Source organism: Tympanuchus pallidicinctus, unplaced genomic scaffold (genome assembly GCF_026119805.1).
Source record: "Tympanuchus pallidicinctus isolate F22 unplaced genomic scaffold, pur_lepc_1.0 scaffold3, whole genome shotgun sequence".
NCBI lineage: Eukaryota > Metazoa > Chordata > Aves > Galliformes > Phasianidae > Tympanuchus > Tympanuchus pallidicinctus.
The window spans coordinates 16,919,013-16,937,538 of NW_026294747.1; the positions used below are offsets into that span (position 1 = coordinate 16,919,013).

The 18,526-nt window shown below is 38.1% G+C and overlaps 1 long non-coding RNA gene across 1 annotated transcript in view; it reads left to right on the forward strand.

Moving 5' to 3' along the window:
- The window catches only part of LOC128086515 (uncharacterized), a 65,330-nt gene that overhangs the window by 30,042 nt on the left and 16,762 nt on the right, over window positions 1-18,526 (forward strand). Inside the window, exons 3-10 of the long non-coding RNA XR_008209389.1 lie at window positions 4,584-4,754; window positions 5,946-6,052; window positions 6,781-6,980; window positions 7,119-7,344; window positions 7,454-7,613; window positions 9,149-9,241; window positions 10,606-10,777; window positions 12,440-12,561. This is a non-coding gene — a long non-coding RNA (uncharacterized LOC128086515). The remainder of the gene's footprint in view (window positions 1-4,583; window positions 4,755-5,945; window positions 6,053-6,780; window positions 6,981-7,118; window positions 7,345-7,453; window positions 7,614-9,148; window positions 9,242-10,605; window positions 10,778-12,439; window positions 12,562-18,526) is intronic.

The window sequence follows — 18,526 nt, forward strand, 5'->3', positions numbered from 1 at the left end:
GAAACACTTAAGAGAAGTGAATAAGTACTACATCCATAAAAACACAATTTGCATTTGATAAGTAGTTGGACATGCTTAAAATCCTGTCTTTTTACATTAAGGTGTTTTGGACTCTTTATGGCCCGTTGCTGGAGCCAGGATCAGAGCAGCTAGCTGAGCTGTAGTGGTGGGCATGGGAGCTGCAGCCCTGCCAAGCGCAAGAGTGCTGTGCTGCAGGGATGAAGGCAGCTGATGCTGGTATCTGTGTGAGACCATCACAGCAGCAGGACTGTGCCTCTACCCTGTGCAGGGCACTACCACACAGGGCGGATGGACATCTGCAAAGATATTTTAATTAGGATTCTCAATTTTTTTCCCCAACTTGGTGGAGCTGTGATTTTTGGCATTTACTTGTCAGTAATGCTAATATACTTCACGAGAGTGCTGCAAGACACTATTCAGATGTGGCACCGAGGGATGTGGTTTAGTGGGGATGATGGTAACGGAGTGATAGCTGAGCTAGATGATCTTAGAGGTCTTTCCCAACATTCATGATTCTGAAAAGGCTCAGTTATCTAATGTACACTGCCTTGGAGATGATTAGGAGTTTCTCTATAACTGAATTTCAGGAATTTGTAGGAATTTGTAGGAATTTTGCCATTAGCTTCAATATGGAGAAAGTTTGGATGTACAACAAAAAATGGAGAACAGGTTTTATGAGACTCCAAAGCAGGATAACCCTTACTGCTTTCTAACATGAAATTATATCGATTTGCTATCACTGACCTCCCACTGCTGCAAACAGAATGATTAAGCAAAAGCTATTTATTTCCCTATAGATCAAACAGTGGCAACAAAAGATACCTCCCGCAAAGGTGGTTTGCTGCAGAAGTCAGCGCTCTTGTTTCCCTATCCGATCAGCAGATTCTTTCAGCTTGCATTGCTAAGCTCTGCCACAGCTCAGTCAGCCTCAGCCCTGTCATCAGTCTTGTTGGACAAGATGCCTGACTCTTCCCAGGCTGCCTGAGAGAATAACAGTGTTGCTCTGGCATAGCTAAAATACAATAGATGGGAGCTGGAATATAAAGTGGGGAATTCCTCACATACCTTCCCATTTTCATGGACTAATGGCAGCGAAGAAGGGGGGAAAAAAAGAGTACTATGGCATTCAGCCAGAAATTTCATTCGTTTTCCTTTTAATTGCCTGAAGTCACTCCACATTGTGCAAGGGTCCCCCCTCCCCGACCTCTCTTTTCTCACTCCCTCCTTGCCCTGGCAGCTGCCCCCAGTCCCGTGTACTGCAGTGAGGATGGGCCCTGCCTCTCGTGCAGCCTCCTAAGAGAACAGCACCTGGGCACTGGCACCGAGCACTTTGTTTACCCACAGTCAGCCTTAGCACAGGGCACAGGACTGCGCCACTACAATGGGCTAACAGTCTTAGCTACTGCAAATCAGTGCGATTGCAACAGCATGCATCAGCTCAGGGTCTTTTCCTACTTCTCAACCTATCTATGACATCTAAGATGTCATCTCTCACACTTATAATGACATTCCAAATCCCCACTGCACAGTTAGTGGGGTAGAACAGTCCCGTCTCCCAGGCCTGCACTATCAGGCAGTGTTGAGATGTATTACACGGAATTGTTTCATTCCATATAGGAGAATTATGTTTTTGGGAATACAGTGAATCTTGCAGTATTTCTGTCCTGAAGAAGCTTATTTAAAAATACAGAGGCAGAAGATGAGAGAACTAGTGCTTTTTTCGAAGAATACTAGAGAGTTTTTAGAATTATGCTGAAGAGCAAAACTCTCATAGACCTTCTTTGATATGTTTGAATAAACTTTTATTAGTGAAAATGTATTTTAAAGAGCTTTAGTACAATCTTTATCTTCAAATCTTTATAAAAGCAGTCGGATGTGTTTGTGTAACAGTCATTTCAGTGAAGTGGATTAGAATTTATCTATTGTTCATTAGGTATCAGGTCCCTGAATATTTTACAGATTGAGATTTCTTTCCCAAACTGTAGCCAATATAAAATGTATACTACTAAACAGGCAGTGATGTAAGGGTATGGTATTCTTGTACTGAGTGACAATTCCAGCCTAATGGATTATTCTGTAGAATTCAGAAAGAAATGTATCTACTAGATTTTGCATTTTATGGTGTTGTTCTGGGTCATAGGAGTTAGCCTTTAGTCTAACATCTGCATTCAATCTGTATTTACTCCCAATTCTCAGCTGACAATTATATGTCTTAGGGACATGGTTCAGTGGACATGGTGTTGATTTGTTGACTGTTGGAATGGATGATCTTAGTGGTCTTTTCCAATCTTAATTATTCTACAATTACATGATTTTATGATAACATGTTGATCTATTTTCTATATTTCTATATTTCCTATTGGAAAGGTAACAGAATGAAATAGGAGAAAATAAAGAAAATCTGATGGATGGAGAGAAAAGAGTAAGACTCAAGTCTTATTTGGACATAAATATATAGAAACTGAGAAAAATGAAGTAGTGTTTGTTGATGGAATTCATACTCTTTGGGAAAAAAAACCCAAAAACTTGCAAATCTAGATTTGGAAAGCAAGTTCTTCCTGTGTCTAATGCCTCAGCCTACTGATAATGAGACCAACTAGGGAGCTAATGAACAAGCAAGCAAGGTGCCAGCAAGGTGCATGGGATCACCCTTGGCTCCAAGAAGGATCTAAACCTCAATTGCTATAACTGCATTACCTGTTTGGAGAGCAGAGTATGGTGTGGGCCCTCTTCCATCCTCTTTACCTTCAAGGTAGCAACTAGAGAGTACAGGGACGTACTTCTCAGGTGTCTCCAAATTGTGGGTAGCCATCCTGCCTGTAACAGAAGCCAGTGAGAGTGTTGACCGACAACTAGCCTTGACATCAAAAGACTTTGGTTGCAAGTTGTGTTTGATTTTCAGTATGACATTTAGCTCATTCCTGAAGCACAATGACGGCCTGTTGATTCATATCTTCATGTTATCACTAGAAACACTTTCTTAAATCAGGGCTACGTAGAGATGGATAAGTTTAAAAAGTAGGAAGCACCAACAAGGAAAGATGTGGCAGTCTAATCCTGGTGAACAGGAGTAGAGATGGGCAAGACAGAGGCAATCTCTTGTTTTGGAGCTTTGATTTCAAAGCTGTATCACATGCCAGGATGCATCATGGATCCACAGAGCTCACGGCTGCATGTTGTAGATGAGGATGGCTCTGCTGCACTCAGCACTGAATTGTGTCCAACCACATTTTCACTGATCTTCAGCCATGGAGACACAGCAATGAGGGATTTTCTGTGTGCTCCTGCTAGGCTAGTGAGGAGGAAATCTTTCTTGACTTCCCACCATGCTGCAAACTCACCTTCCCATAACAGAACTGAAGCACCTGCCAAGTGAGGCTAACAACGGGAAGGAAAAAGGGAACAATTCAAAATATGGGATGCTTAGCTTTTATACAAAGAAGAGCTGTAAAAAAAAACAAAAGAGAAAGAGGAAGGAAATGCAACAAGTAGCTAGAGAGGGAGAAATTATGCAAGTTTCAAGAGTACTGTACTGACATAGTGTTCAGTGGGCTCTTAGTAAGAGGTGGTATTTTGTGCACTGATCACATTTCTAATTTACCAAGAACTTTTCATTCAGAGATCTGCAAGTGCTTAACACACTTTAGTGTCAAAGTCACAGCATTTGTCAGTGGAGAAGCCAACTTTGGAATGCCATTAAAAGCAAAAGCTGTCTAATGTTCTACTTCTTAAACACAAATATCAAAGAGAGAGAAAAAAGGGTGAGTTGGAGGGGTGGGGAGGAGGGAGGGAAGAGTCAATTGCTTTTGCAGAAACTGCAGTTTCTTTCAAAAAACCTGTCATTGACATCTTTCCCCAGAAAACATTTTGTCATGCACATCAGTGTATGTCTTTAAGGAGATCAATCTAGAGGAGTCAAACCAACAATCATCACGTGACAGATTTTCAGATGGTGTTCTCATCAATCACACTGATAATGAGGTGGCAAATTGCTGTCTTATAGCAAAACTAGAAAGACAACTACCCCAGTAGGTGTCAATGAATATGTCAAAGGATTGTCCCTAGGGGAGTCTGAGGAGGTTCTCAGAAACCTTTTTGTGAAGGTTTTGAATGCAGAATACTTTATTGATCACTAAAGAATTTGCACTGACATACTATTTCCCCATGACATTTGAACCACCAATTTCCTAGCTCATGGTGAGTACCTATTTGGCGAACACTCTTTGGGAGTTTTCTTTCATCTTTAGATACACTAAGAAATGGTTTAATATTATCTTTGCCTTTCATCTCCTAAAGAATATCAAAAGAAGGTTTTACAAGTTATCTACAGGCAAAATGTCTGAAAATTGGTTTTGATCCAATAGTGATAATTCAGAATTAATTTATTTAGATTTAGATTATATTCTGGTCTATTTACACATATTGAGTAGCATTTTATACTCACTATCTTTTTAGTGGAATAGTCCTGTTTACGGAGCAATCTGCTATTAATCTGAAGAGCTGGGTTATCAGTATACTGGCTTTTGAAGATAAACTGGTCCTTTTGTTCTCTGCTTCCTAAGTTTCTTAGCATCTGAATTGGAGCCCAGTACACTCCTTCAGCCAGAGATCATGTAGCAGTGAACTGACATTCCCTCCAGATTATTTCCCCAAGAGATTGCTGGCAGACAGGCTGCTCTTTGCCCGGCCTGAAGTACTGCAAGCTTTGTTTTCCCAATATTCAAGTGATAATGGTAAAGATTTTTTTTTTCTCTTGTATTTTTTCTCACACTTATTACTCTGAAAACAGTACGGACCATCCTTTTCTCTCCTTAAGCAAATAATATTGCAAGAAGAGTAACAGTAAACATTTTATGCCTGCTGCATTGATTGCTCTCAGCTTAACTGTGAACTCGATTTCACAAGACTTCACTCAGTGTTTAATTGAAATATGTGTCTAAACTGCTTTTGCAATCATTTGAACAGTGTTTAAATTTAACATTTCTCAGTTTTGGTATTAAAAAGTAATATGAGCAGATAAAATTTGTCACAATTTGTCTTAAAAAACACCTGGATAAAAATATTGAGTTTTCTGAAGAGAAAAGGTGGCATCAGCCTAATGTCACATGCATCTTCTGCCAGATCGTTGTGAAAGCCTGAAAAAACCAGTCCAAAAGATTGCTTTGCAGAATGTCAAAAGTTGGAGACTGGAACAATGTCTAGGATTGAACCTGCTTCTGACCTTTGACATTCCATGAAAAAATATACTGAAGCACATCTCTACTTCAGCATTATGAGTAATATATTTCAAAGCATTTATGAGCCTTCTCTAATTCCAGTTAAAGTTAATGAAAGAATTCCCACTGAACAATACTGATAGTAAATGTAATCTTGTTGGATTGCCAAGGGACCAGCTGTGAAAGGACTACTATTGTGCTAGACGCTAGCAGTAGCAAGCTCAAGTCCCTAAGAGCTTATGATCTAAACAGACAAGACTGCCCCATGGGGAGGGAACAAAATTGCCAAGGAACTGAATGGCATCCTATTATACCATGTATAATTGAGTCATATCAGTGTGTAGCATCTTGGATTAATCTCCCAATTAATCCAATTGGCATTAGAGACTTGAACCAGAGAAAATACAATTTCCCCTTAATCTTTTGGTTTGAAGCTCCATTGTATTTGGGTCTCAGTTCATATTCGTTCAGTTTGTTACCTGGGCATTTAAAAGATTAATAAGTGGGACTGCAGGTGAGGTAGCAAGAGTCATTTTCGAAGGCAAGGGAACATCAGAACCTGTGTGAACATCACGAGAATGTCCATAGTATGTACCTCAGCATATGGAGTAGCCCTTCATATATTTATTAAGCCTCCTGGACATCTGCTGTGATAAGTGCTGCTGAGACAGGCCTGCCTTGGGATTTAGGATTTTTGTCTTTTCACAGGTGCCAAACCAGAGCAGCAAAAGCAGACTGTGAAACTCAGTGATGCTACTGCCATCTCCAGCTGTCCTCCTCTCATGCTCCCCCACAGGCAGCTTGCTTGGATAGTGGTGAGTGTTAGCAATAGAAGCCTGTAGACCATTTAGACTCAGGAAGGCTGACTGTGGTTTTCTTTCTTTCGCAAATTTAAATACTGGGATCTTCTTTGGCTATATATGTATACCATGTGTGTTTCTGTACTGAAAAGTATCAGTACCCTGGAAAAGACTGGGTCCCTTAGCAACAAAATCTGGATCCTTTTGCCTTGATCAATGGGAGAGACATTTCCAAGTGGCATTTGAAAGAAACATTTCCAGACTGGCTTTACTGCTGTAAAAATTGTGATGTAAAATGCTATGAGGTGAAGCATGAGACTCCTTTGACCATTGCTTTCCTTAAAGACACCGAGCTGGGGAGGATGAGGGCAGGGAGGCATTAGAGAGGGTGCTATTCTGAGCCTGCATTAAAGCCCCTACAAATTCTCAGTCATGTTGTCCCAGTCTGAAGATTTGTAAGAATTCTGATGCGCTATAAGCAGTGATAACTCACAGCTGCTATTCACATCCTGAAATTAGTCTCTACCCGAAAGACTCTCTTGGAGGATTATGTGATCCTTTCTTGCCACCCACTCACTCTGTCATTTCCTAAACTCTGATGTTTTTTAGAGCATCTCTGGTAGTTAAAAGAACATATGTACATGTATATCCCCAGAGCAGACTGCAAACATGCTTTTAGAAGTACACAAGAAGACATCTATTTCATAGGTCAAACCAAAGGAATCTGGCTTTTATTGTTAAAGGACTCTAGGGAACACATGTACTGCTGCCGGCGTCTCTCCACACCCACTCTGTGTGATGACTACAGAATCATTTTAATCAAGAATGAAGACTACATAATTCAAGCAACAGGGTCAAAAGTCTGATGTCTACAGGGAAAGTGCATTGGTTTAACTTCAGTCAGATTTTAAATCTTGGTTTTAAGGCTTGGCTAAATAATTAGGTAAGTAGATTAATTTAATTTAATTTAAAACTAAGCTAATTTAAGACAAACTAATAGCTTTTCTTTTTACTCTAAAATGAATATATTCCCACAAGAGTTTGCACTGATTTATCTAAATCAATTAAATTCATATCCTAGGTCAAACCACTGCAACATTCCCACGTAACTAAGGCCTTAAAAAAGAATTTTAAAGATATATATCTCAGTTAAATACTTTAGCTACAGTCTGAAACGTATTGAAGTCAATGAGACAGGAAAGCAAGCTGCCAACAAGATACACTCTGAAGTGTCTTTCTGAATCAGTGGCTTCATTCTGCTCTAAGGAACACACCTCCATTTCAGCAAAAGTCATCTTAGGATCATGGTGAGTTAACATTTTCACTTCTTCTATATTGGCAGATGGAGATTAATCGTAGTTGTTTTTGCATGAATGCGTCAAAGTTATTTGTACTATATTTTATTTGTTGTTGCAGCAACAGCCTAGCTTAAGACAGACCAAAACCACAGAGATGTCTGCATAAATATTCAGATAACTGCCATATGCCGTGTGATCGTGGCTGCTCCACTATTCCAAAGCATTCTAACTAGTACAATGCCATGAGCTGTTATCAAGCTTTCCAGCAGGATAGATGGGTAATGGGCTGTAAGCGTGGGCACAGCTGACATAGTGGGTTTCTCCAGATCCTCTTGAGACCCAAAGTTGATTTCCAATGTATTTCATATTTATATGTTGTTATTATTTATGTTCATTTACTCCTAATACAAGCTTATTTGGGAAAATCTGTTCCTTCGACCTTCAGTCCTCTGCTTGTGCTACATCCTTATCTTTCTAGACACTCCTGTGATTGTACTTAAGTGCAGTACTCCATCTGTTTTCAGCAATACAGTTTGGACTTTGCATCTCTTCCCCATGAAAGCAGGTCAACTATTGCAAGGTGCTTGGGAATTTTTTTGACAAATGGAAGGGACTCTTCTCCCCCCAAAGAAGGCCTCTTACTCGTGCATTCAGTAGCATTTGTATTCACAGTAGTAGGAAATGATGGATGCTTTAAAGATTGTTCATCTTTCATACAGACCACATATTTTGTGTGTTGTAATCAGAAATTGGCAGTACAAAGATGAAAAATTTGTGAAGATCAGAGCACTGTTTTTTTCCCCCCCATTTATTCTAGGGATCAGCATGCCTAAGAGCATCTGGAATTGTCAAAAGGCAGATGGGTCCATAGTGCCTTCACATCTGATACTCTTTACACTGACTTGCGGAGTGAAGCCACTGCATGAAAGGAAGAAATATATTCCTTCACTAACTGTATGCTTGTCTCTCCGATACAAGCAAACTCCTGGCAGATAGCCGCACCTGACTCCCATGTAGGGAGTTGGATGTGGTGTAGGGAAGGTCTAATATACAAGTGATGCTAAACCACACTTGGGTAGTCGGTTCAAATCATAGCTTCTCTTTGGGTTTTACTGGTGAGAGTGAAGCTGTGAAGATTTAACCTTCCTGTCGTTTAGCCTGTTGTCCATTTTTGCAAATTGTTCTTAGCCCTGACCTTGTCTCCACACTGAGATGAAGTCTGTGTCCATCTGTGATTTCTGCTAGGATCACTTACATCTTCTCTGGAGCTCTTCCTGACAAGAAAGCTACTTTGATGGTTTCTTTCTATCATAGTTCAGTAATAATTATTATATAAGCAGTTATTCCCAGGGGGTAAAATGCAAAAGAAAGGAAATCAAGATATTCTTCAATCAGAGTTAATAGAATATATCTATGGCATATGGACACAAGTCAGCATATGTCTGGGATGCAAGTATGTAGCAGAATAAGGTATGTGGAGTGGAACAAAGAAGAGAAGGGCACTGACCAGGGCTTTGGATGGAGAATTGGACCCATATCAACCTGCCCCATGTACAGCTAACAGGCAGACAGCTGTATGCAAAATATGCTTACCTCCTCTTCTCATTTGTCAGCCATCTCCAAACTCACATTGCTTTACCCATCTTTATCCATGATTTCCTTTTGGACCCAAGGACACAACCTATCATTTTTGTTCTGCTGTTCCGAAATCTCTTTTCTCCTGTGCTTTTTCTGTGCAAAAGCATTTGAAGTACTCCATTGGTTCCCCAGGTTAATACTTGATAGGTAATGTGATTCTCCTAATGTCTGTCAGGCGTGTAAGACAATGCCAGCTGTTCCTGCATGTTTAGACACTGTATGATCTCCATGTGCTTTGCTGGGTTTGTTGTTGCTTGCCTGGACTGAGGTACATATCATCTGAATTACTCTTTACTGTGAAAAAACTGAGCATGTGAGCAGTACATTTCTGTAAATATTTATTTGAACATTGACACAAAAGTAAATCAACTCTGTTCCAGTTCCTTTGGATTGCTCTGAGTGTTCACAGGTAGAAATATTTACGATTTTTAAGTAAATAATGAAAATCGCCTCAAGCTGTGATATTTGAATCAATGAATGTCAGTTCTTGCACAAAAATGATGATCATAAGCTGTCTAGGTGGTATACAGAAAGGTTCTAAAAACTCAGCTTAAATTATGGCTCTCAACTATTAACAAGTTATGGCTTGTGATCAATTTACCAGCTGCCCATCAAACCATACAGGCAATAAAACTGATCCACAAAAGCAAGATGGAACTTGGTGAAAAAATAATGATGTGCAATGTATTCATCCAGCTCCAGACAACACAGATAGTCCATTACCTTCCCTGTAGAAAAGCTCATCATCAATGAAAGAAAACATTTTGTGACTCAGTCAAAGGAGTGGAGCTATGACATGATATGTTTACGTAATTTCTTGGGAGTGGAAAAATATGTCCATTTTGTATAATGAAAATGCCAACTGGAAGGCCAACTACCAGTGAAGCTGATAAGCTTATTCCTTCTGTCTTTCTGGAAGAAGAAAAGAAAGGAAAAAAAAATAAAAATGAATCTGATTCTGATCTCCTTTGCACTCAGCTTAAGTGAGAACATAATTAGGCCCACTCATTCTTCCTTTAAAAAATGCTTTCTTTCATTAGGACTAAATGCTGATAACAGCATGCTGGATGAGTTACGGATTTTTTATAGTGTGGGTGAAAAGTTAAATATGTGTAGCAACAGCATATGTCTGCCCAACTAGACCTAACCCCTTTCTTTAGAGAGCAAATTGGATGCAGAAGACAACACATTTGCTAAGGAATGTTTCAGTGTAAAAGAATCATGTAATTTCATCAGTTAAAATGACTGAAAAATAAGTCCAGAAGGAAATAGAACCATTCTGATTTAATCCCAGACAAATCAAAACGTATCTAATGTCCTGCAAAAGAAATTGCACTGCTGGTGAAAGAATCTTTGGTTTCATGTATGGGTGCCTCAATAAACTAAAGAATAGAATAGAAGTTAGCTGTTAAAAATTTAAACTTGCTTAGATGCGTTTTTATTAATTCTTTGTAAAATGTTTTTGCTTTTGTCTACAACACTATATCTTTGCTCAACTACAAAGAAAGGCAGGATTTGAACAAAGAAATAAGTAAATTTCTCTAACCAGAAGTCTGATGGGCTTCACTTAATTATCAAAATAGTGCAAAAGAACCAATAGGTTCTGACATCAGCTTATGCTGTTCTTCCTAGGGAGCTATCTCCAAGCCTTAATTCCCTCACCTACAAACAGTCTTCTTGTAACTGGGAACTCATGATGTGAATGAAGTCAGCAACAGCATTTCGTATGCAGCTTTTCCTGAGCAGATTATACTGACTGTGAAGAAATCAAACTCTTCTATCTTGCATAAAATTATTGATTGATGTATGTGAGTTCTTAAGCATACGAATTAAGAAATCTGTCTCTTTATCTTTCGGTGTGTTTGTTTCTGATGGGAAGAAAACAAGATTTTACGTATGGTGCTAATACTTTCCCCCTACACTTTGCTAATATTTCATGAAGAGTTTTAAAAGCAAATAAGAATTATAAAATGCTGCAGGATCAAAGCAAACAGACTGCACTGGAAACCTAGATAAAAATGTAGATAGTCTAGAGACAATATGGGGAAATTTAGGTTTATAATTTCAAGGATTTTTCTCATGGGAAAAGTGGCACTTTGCTTTAATAAAAGAAAATAAGTAGCTAGAAGCACAACCCATTTGCTGTTTGATGTAACAATGTTATCTATTCCTTGGGCTTTTTTTCTTTTTTTTTTTTTTTCTGTTCAAGGCATAAAATAATTATTGGAGAGGGCCGTTTCATCTCCTTGGAGTACAAAAGTCCTCTTGCTAATTGCCACATCAAATGACTAGAGGACCCCAATGGAAACCTTCAAATGACTGTGAAAAAATTCAGGCCATCACTAAATGCTGGGCACTTTTTGTGTGTGTGATTTCCCATTGCAGATTAGGTTACTTGGGTGTGGGCTTATCACACAGGAAAGGACTGGCTGCAGATTAGTTCTGCACCATTGCAGGTCTGTTATGCCAGTTTCATCCTTGACCAAATCGATGGCTAGCACCTTTATTGTATTTTTGTGATACGAAAGAACACTGGACTGTCCAGGCAACAAAAGAAGCAGCAGAAGGCCTACTGTGTTTCTAAAGTGTTACTTCTCTACTTTTTGTCATGCACCAGTGACATGAGTGCCAGGTCCCAGACTTAAACCTCACACAGAGTCAGAAAAAAGCTGTCAGTCTCGGCTTGTTCAAAGACAATTCCTTTGTGAAGATCAGACTAAAGTGGCATGGTCCATATACTCCCTAAAGCATGCCAAGGAGTCAGAAAGTCATAATCTGCCTTTGTACTTATTGCCATTCACATTTTCCTCCATAGCTGGTGCCCAATTACCAGTGCTGTAATTTTTCTCTATTGTTAGGAAGCCATAAGAGTTAGCTACCACTTATCCAATCAGGGTCGTGACCCGATGTATTTAGGCTTTGCAAATATAAGTAACAGTTCCCTTATCAGTGTCACCAGGACTCTTTAACACTTAGCAAGCAGAAAGATAAATATACTTGGCAGATACAATTTGATCCATTGCTAAGCCTTCCATTTTACCAATGACCCATGGTGCTCTGCCATTCAAGTGTATGTTAACTGTTATAACCTTATACCCTTCGGTGTTGGCTCAGAAACTGACCAACTTATGCTCTCAGGAAAGACTCCTATGACAGCCTGTAAACCTGATCTATAGCACCAGGGTTTGCTCTGGGAAGCCAGTGATGATTCTGAGCTTGCTTACACAAGTCATGCTCTTAGCATTTTTTCCTCATGATTTACACAAGGACAAGAGCTGGGCTCTATCTCAGGCCTACTTGCTTCTTGGAAGAGGAAGCCAAAATACAGAACAGTTGAGTTCTGTATTGCTTTCAGAAGCATCTCTTCTCACCTATTGACTTCCTTTGATTCATATTTTGCTACAGTGCCCCTTTACAACTCAGATCTATCCTGAAAAGTTCTGACAGCATTCCTCTCCTCTTTCAGGCATTTTCTTAGATCTCTGCCAGTCCACGAAGCCTACAAGAGGACAGTGCTACAAAGGCTGCAGGAGAGTGCTGCAGGAAGCTGGAGGGAACTGATTCTCAGCTATACATTCCATTACAAAGGTAACAGGCACTTACATATACCGGTACAGAGCACCTAAAATTAAATTGCAAGCATATGGGTATCATTTCTTCATTTTGTGATCATCTAATTTATCTGTAGCCTCAAAATAATGTGGTAAAATATTTTCAGGAGGTCTGTTTCTATTGCTCCAGTCTTCAGTGCTGGGGAGCTGTGCTAATAGCTCTGAAAAAAATAATATCAAAATTTCTTTTGCATTTATATTTCCTAACAATAAGGTTCAAAATAAACTTAAAAAATTGCAGTAAATCACCATGTTGAGAGAGCATAATGCTGCAAAACTTATAGGTTCCATGTAGTGTCCAAAACATCTCACAGCATAATTTGAAATTCATAATAAATAGTTTGAATCAGAGCAAAGTGAGCAGAGTCACATGAGATGCCCTATAGTTTCACTCAAACTCTAGCAGTTTAACAACGTAATACTGCTGCAGAGCAGCTGAAGTGCTTGGACCAAAACCAGCAAATGCTGTTAAGCATGTATTACTTTGCTTGTTTACTTTAAACTCTTTTAAGCTTAAGTCCATCTATCCCTCTAGCAGGTATCAAAATAAGACTTTTTAGCAGAATGATATTTAGAATGAACTTTTTAGAGGAATGGTTGAAGCTGCAGCATCATACCTAGAGAAGCAACTTTTTATGTAGTGTAGGGCAAGAATTCAAGTGTGACCACCAGCATGAAAATCATGTAATAAAACTATCAAAGTAGACTGGAGATTTTGGCTCTCTTGAAAATGCATTTTGATTGACTAGAGGTCTGCAAGTTTGAGAAATTAAGTTATTGCCTCTCCAACAACATCTTGAGAAATATATTTCTCACTTATCAGTATGATAATTCTAAACATTATTATGAAATCTAAATATAAAACAACTAAAGAAGTTAATACTAAAACAAGTAGACATTAACCAGCCACACCCCCTAGATTGCTGTACAAATCTCCTTATTCATTCTCACTGTACAGTTTCTTTGACCCTCACATTGAGAACTTATTTATATCACTATAAATTGCATGGATGACAAACTGAGAAAAAAGAGAAAGGTACTGTTCTGTTAATTCCTGGTCTTATGAAAAATCTGGCAATGGGGCAATGTTTTGAACCATATGAGCAATAAGAAATCTGCCAATACATGAGAGCAGACTGGTTCAGAGGTTGCTATTAAGAATCTCTTTCAAATTAGAGCAATATGCACTGGAAGAAACAACGCTGAAGATTTTACAGCAGCATGAGGATAAACGAGTTTTGTAGAGAGAAGGAGCAGAACATGAAATTTGTATGCTAACACATATTTCCACATTATTTTGTACCACTGACTGCTAATGTCATGAAATTCAGTGGAATCCCATTATCAACCACATTTGATTAGACAAAAAGCAACACTGGCAAATACCAGAGCTAGCCCTTGCACTGACCATAGAGACTTCACACCTTCAGACACATATATTTAATTACAAGGAGCTTACAGACTGTTTTCAGTTATTTTTACTGTGTCAGCAATTTTTATGAGCATGAGGAACAGTTTCTATAAAAATATTCTTCTTCAGTGAGTGATCATATGCTTTAGTTCTCCTAGGTACTTAAATACTACTTAGCTGGTACAAGAAAGAAGACAACATCTTCTGGGAAAATTTGAAGTAACCTAGTTCTTACAGTGGAACCTTAACAAATCTGAAAGGGTAGCCAAGACCCCTCATTCTTGTAAAATGATTTAGCCAAAATTAATGGTTGAATAGCAGTAGCAATTCACTCATGTATGCAGCTGGGTCATGACTGAGTCACCATTGTAGTCAAGATTAAAGCACACAGTCAACCTTTCCACTTGAACATATATCTGTGCACATAAAGAATTGTTTGGTCTTCCGTCCCATGTCTGGAACTCAGAGGTGAATTTATGCACTTTAACATGGCAAGTTTCCTCATCCCCTCTCCCACGTAAAAGTTAAAAGCTTTATATGAATTACTTGGTCAGTTTCAGTCTTATACTCCGAATAACAAGGAAATGTTATGTTACAACCACTGCCTTCAGGATTATGAATCCAGTATTTTACCACTAATGATGCAGCATCAGCACTATTAATACTAAAGTTAGAAGCCAGGAGAGGTCTTATTTCTTTTTTAGTTTTAAGAATTGCCTGGATAAAATGGAGAGAGAGGAAAAAAAATTTGTATTTGCACAGCAACATCAGTTCATGCTGATGAGACTTTCATCACCATTAAGCACCGTTTCATCTCCCTTCTCAGTTTTAAAGGGACTTGCTAAACATCCTGTATATTGTTGGACAAAGACATTACACTAACAAGGTGCCCTTCCTCCTTGGAAAAACTTCATTAGTCGAGTAGTTAGCACTGCTAGTTAAAATCATCAGGTTGAAGGGCATGCCCAGTGATTACATGGCTTCTCTAAATCCACGTGGTTTCTCCCTCTGGCTGCTCTTTTCCTCCTGCTTTGAAAAAGCCTGCCTGACTGATATTTTGAAAACACTGTGAATCAATAAAGTAATGTTTGGAGGTTTTCTTTTTTTTTCTTTTCTTTTAACACCAGAACTTCAAAATCACTAACATATTTTTTAGAGCATATTTTCTGATAGTTTCTAATCCAAGAGATAGTGATTTAGTTGCACACCTAGCCCTTGGCAGCATGCAAAGGCTAAGCAGAATCTCCAAGGATAGCAAAGTCTGTACTTTGATGATACAGTACAAGATTTGCAAGCGTGGCTCTACTGCTGCCAGCTGAACTTCTGGATTCAGACTCTGCTAGTCTTAGCCCCAGATTATAATATTATTGTTCAACTAAATCTCTAGTCCAGTTTTCATAGAATTCCTATCCTTCGGAAGTAGTTTATGGAAGTTTTCTTTTTAAGTGGTAGCTACATGGGACTTAATGCAGATGATATATTTTGGGCTATCACTCTTATCTGGATTTGAGATGCTCAGGAGAATTAGGAATTCTTTTTTGCCTTTTAATGATGTGTTAGGGCATGGAGTTTCCTGAACATTTAGCAAAGGGATGTCAGGGTGAAACAGCTGCACGTATTAAACTAGCAGTGAAATCCAACTCCTTTTCATCTCCTCAGTTATACAGCTTTTTGTGAAATTATTCCACAGGGCAATGTGTGAATAACTGTTAACTAATGTATGATCAATTCAATTTTAAGGTGGTACAAATGGGACTGCCCGCGTAGTGCTGACGTATGTGATGGAGCCAGCACTGAGAAAACACAGTGTCATAAATTGATTCAAGTTAAATGACCTGATTCTGTGCTAATTATTTTATAGTTCATTGACTTTCAGAAAATGTGAGAACTGCAAACCTTGTAGCATCCAGGTGCTATGAGATAGCTGTAAACTGAAAGTCTTTGATGCAACAAATGGTGTGTAGGGGCAGCTCCATACAGGCATTTTAACACAAAGGCTCAGTTACAGAGTTACTGCCAAAATAAAAAATAAATCAAGCCGTAATAGCTAGTTTGATCCTGCTTAAAAAACCCTTATGTGAAAGAATCTGGTGCACTGACCTTACCTTTCCCCATCGGTTCCTTATTTCTTCCCTTGTTACAGTGTAAAAGACATTTACAGAAAGTTTAAAGAGAAATCACTTAATTATTAATGTCAGTATAAAAGAAAAGCACTTGTGGAAACAGACATTGGATTCAAATATTACTTTTTAATACTTCTTTAATACTTTTATAATAGAGATTAGAAATCTTCAAAATTATCTTAGAAGCAAGAATGTGGATAAACAACACAACATGTTTAGAATACCCTTCACTCTCCTTCAGAAGAAGGCAGGGTAACATAATTGATAGTGCACTTAAGTAGGGTGGAAACGGAGTACTGATGAAAATGATCGATCTTAATCAGGTTGTAAATCAACAAGCAAGATGCATTGATTTACAGGGCTGGCTCTGATCTTGTTTGGTATTTTTTTTTTCATCATTTTTCCATTAAAAAAGATTGTTTCTTCTGTAAGTGACAAAGCCTGCTTCTCCTTTTGGCTTACCAGAAAGTTTCCTTGTGTCTCTTCATATTTATTTCAGAGTTTGCTTTGCCTCATATGTATTACTCATGCATTACTCAGATGTTTCAAGCTGCATTTAGAAGAGAATTTAGAGCTAATCTAAATACACAAAATATTATTTTACAAAAACTAAGTTATCTGAAATACAGAAAAAGCAAGATATGGTTTTACCAAGATAGGGCACTGGTAGATTTCTTAGATAAAGGAGCAAGATTTTTATGTATTAAACTAAATTAATTGGCTTTTTGATCACTACAGATGAGGATTTGAGACTTGTTATATATTGTCTCTGATAGTCTGACCTAATTCGTGAATTGGGAGTGGGAGACCAACTTCCTTGCCTTCAAATCCTGAGGAGTTTCAGAAGTTAGAGTCAGCTTCTCACTGTACCAGTCTAAAAGAACAGACATACGAGAAAAAACTTCAATAGTACAACAAGCTCTGCTCAAAGAAGTTCACCCAGCAGCCAATTCAGTGCTTTGGCTTTTGTTAAAAAGTAAGCAGAATTAATTCACTGTTGCCAGAGAAGATGACAAAGTGCATGGTGCATGCATGCACAGCTCTTGTTTTTATCCAAGTCCATTACAACCCCAAGAATGTTATAACTTCCCTTTCCTTCCTCTCCCAAGTTGGAATGGTTTTGGATGATTTTGTGATGTAGTTTAGGGATATCCCTGAGATCAAGCATCTAGTGTAAAAAATAATAAATTATAAGCACTTTAAAAACTTTAAGCATTAGTTTATTGGTTCACAGTGGTTTCAAAATGTCAATCAGGCAGGGCTTTTCTAGGACCAATGGGGCTTTGTACCCAGGGCTCTTCTTGCTCTGCAAAGCACAGATGATTTCCCAGAAATATTAATTTCCATTTTCCCATCTATATAAATGTAAACATCAATGTTGATACTCATGTCTAGAATTCAGAATAAAGAAGAGATGAGAAAAGAAAAAAGAAAGTAATGTTAAATTACCAGTGATAGTCATCATTAATTTATCTGAAGTTCATCCCTGGGAAAAAACAATTAAAGTTTTTGCCATGTTGATTAGAGCAGGAAAGGAAATTCACATTAAATGAGATTTATATTTATGAGATAATATCAACACAAATAAAATCATATTTGATTTCAGTTTCAAAATATTCTTCGTAGTGGAAGGCACTCCATGCAATTGTTCACTTTGGTACACCAAGCATGTGGACAGCACAATTTTTGTCAATAGGGAAAATCACTCTATTTAAGCTTTTCAGCTTTTCTTTGCTGCTGTAGAATTTTACTTTCAGTTTTATGTCTGACCAATTAATCTTGCTTCACTACAAGTCCTATTAATCAGAAATATATGCATTTGTGCTTAATTTCCATACAGCATCTGTTTGACCTTCATTATTTTGTGGAGAGGGGAAGAAAAAAAGAAAGATGAAATGAAATAATGTTTCAAGACTAATTTATTTAGACATGAAATTAAATAATGTTTCTAGACTAATTTATTAAGACATAATATTATTACTTTTTCTTCTTTTAAAGAAATAATACCCTTACTAGCAGTTTTTTGTCAATCACAGATAAATGTTATTTGCTATTCCAATGCCCGTTTGCCATTAAATCTAAGGATAGCATTTGAAGCAGAAAAATAAACCCTAAAAACAAATAAGCTAGTGTTTAATACAGATTTGGTAACATTCATGCAAAAGAAATACTCATTCTCAAAGTTCATGAGTCACTAGAAAATAGATTTCAAACTATTATATTGATGTAATAATTTGAAACTCTATAACAGTGTGGAGTTTTAGCAGGGTTTAAGAAAAGACAGTGAAGACCGAGAATTCAGTCTTGCTCATGGTCCCTTCAGAGATGTACAGATTTCATCAAATTTATTTTGTCTTTTGGTAAGTAGTTGGCATAGGAGTCCAGCTATCAATCACTAGATCTTCCTC